Source organism: Amphiura filiformis, chromosome 19, assembly GCF_039555335.1.
Source record: "Amphiura filiformis chromosome 19, Afil_fr2py, whole genome shotgun sequence".
Taxonomy (NCBI): Eukaryota; Metazoa; Echinodermata; class Ophiuroidea; order Amphilepidida; family Amphiuridae; genus Amphiura; species Amphiura filiformis.
In genome coordinates, this window is record NC_092646.1 from 40,406,895 (window position 1) to 40,409,449 (window position 2,555).

Sequence of the window (2,555 nt, forward strand, 5' to 3'; positions counted from 1 at the left end):
TATAAAATTATGTGTAAAGTGTGAAAATAATTATCAAAGACTATTAACAATTAATCACAGATAGCTATACCTTATTCTCCCTAAATAAAGCCCCCCAGGCGTTGCATTTTCCAAAAGGGGGAAACATTAACTAGAGGTCTTTTTTACAGCGGAAATTCCCTTTGAAAACATCGCTAGTAGCATCTGGCGATGCTGCAGTGGTCTACAGACAATAAGGAATTTCTACAAATAATGTAAACAATGGCCACACACATGGATATCATGAAATCGAAGATGGCATCTTCGAAAATTACGGGTACTGCTTGGTATTTTGACAGAATTTATGGAAAAGTTTGGTTTAAAAAATTGGCGGGGCATTAATTAGAGGGGGCTTTTAATTAAAGAGAATATGAAGCACATTGTAATTATGCTGCATTGAAATTAGTCTGAACTTGCTGGTATATTTGGTATGAATCCAAAGAGGGAGTGTGAATTTCAAATGTGGTTAGTTGAATGGGTGACTCCATTTGAAATTCACACCCCCTTTGTGGAAGACTAAGGTCATGTCATCCAAAGGAGGGTCTGTGATTTTCAACCGGAATAGTCCATTTTGGGTTCCAGTTAGTAAATGTTCAATCCCACCCGTGTGCGAATCTCGTCAACCCTCTGCATTGTGGGTAACGTGTGGCCATAGAAATGTTGGAAGGTCTGTTCGTACAATTTATTCCAAAAATGCCATCAATTCTTTAAACATATTATTTATTTAGTCTTTGATGGCAAATTTTGTGCCCACTAAGGAACATCATTCATATTTGTATCTGGAGAGCAGGTGGTCATTTTGAACATATAGGTAATGGCCATGGGTATATTGTTTGAAATCTAATATTATTAAAAGTTTGAACAAATAATGGCGACATCATAATGCAATCAACGAATAGGTAATTATCAATAGTGACATAAGGCAGCAATAATATCGGTTATAATAATGTAATCATGAGGCAGCATTATTTCTTTGCCACAAGGTTGACATTTCTATGCTTTGGATGGGGGTACTGATTTGACCTTTTGGTTATAAATGTAATGTATATAATATTTTAAGGATATATGTATGTAATGTATGAGAAACATTCGTAAGTGGCTTGATTGGCCAAAATGACAGTACCATTGTGTCTTTATGAATTTAACATGGTCACACGGACCAAGATGGCCTCATCCCAATTGCAAAATTTGACCTCAAGTTGCAGAGTACGAGTTTTTGTACTCAAATTGTCAAAGGTCATTCAATGAATGTGCAAATGTATTGGGGTTAAAGAACTGTGCACTGATGGATGAGCTTGGTGTGGATCCTAGTGAGTATTTTGCTTTTGTGCATGAAGGACTCTTTAGCTGGTTTCATACTTTCCTGCCGTTTGCCGCTTTACCGCTCTGAAGGTGATTTTGCTTCACTGTGCAGTCGCACCAGAAATGCTAGCGGTGACCAGCGGCAAGCCGATATATCGATCACTCCACCGCTTTGCCCAAGCGGCAGCATCGCTGGGAGTTGAATTCAAGTCAGCGGTCCCGCTCTGACGTTGGAGAACAAAATATGATTTTGGAGCGGTGCTGAGCGGCTATAGTGGCTTTCAGAGTCATGCCGCTGCCCGCAGAGGTGTGCCACTCCGCTTGCAGACAAGTGCAAGCGGCATGATGAAGCGTCAGCAGCAAGCGGCAGGATTGGTAATGTCTGGGGAAAAGGTATCAAGAACTATTATTATGTTCGAAATAAATTTAGATGAATAATGACACTCTAAATATAAAAAGCCACACAATAGTGTACCTATATTCAACTACATGTATACATTGGTTCACCTCAAGTTCTATATTGATGTAGTGTATTTCGCTGGTCGCAGTATTGAATAAAGTAAATCGCACATACCATATACGCACATGTACAATGACGGCTTGCCGGCAGCGCAACCTCGAAAAAGAATTGATGTCACTACCGAACTTGAGGTGAACCACAGAATGTATTGTGAAAAACTTTATTAATAATGAAGTGTATGATTGTAACAGTAGATACGTTGTGACAATCGGAATAATGTTGAATTTTTGTACCACCGAATGTCTTGCGAATCATGCTAAGGTATGTTGATGTCTTTCATTTTATAGGTAATGGTTAAAACTTTAAACCATTTGGATCAAATTTTGTTTCAATATTAAATATTAGTACACTGTGGTGACTTACAATAGTGTTTCAAGTTGTAGGTCATGTTAGGTCACAATAAAACCTAAGTCACAGTTTGACATAACAAGAACCATTTACACTATCCATTCCATACATGTATGTATATCAAAACATTCCAGGCGCAGTAATTTAGCAGTGTGGGGAAGAGGTGGAAGTCTGCCTCCTCCCTTCCCCCTTCATTTGGCCTCCTTAATGTGAGAATATGTTATTGAAAATGCAGCCTACTCTATCATGAGCTATCAGGTTTGGCATCCCCTCCAGAATGATATTTGTACAAATTTAAAATTGAAAACATTAACTTGCAAAATTAAGCAAAGTATTTATGTTTTACAAAAATAACTGATGCATTTAT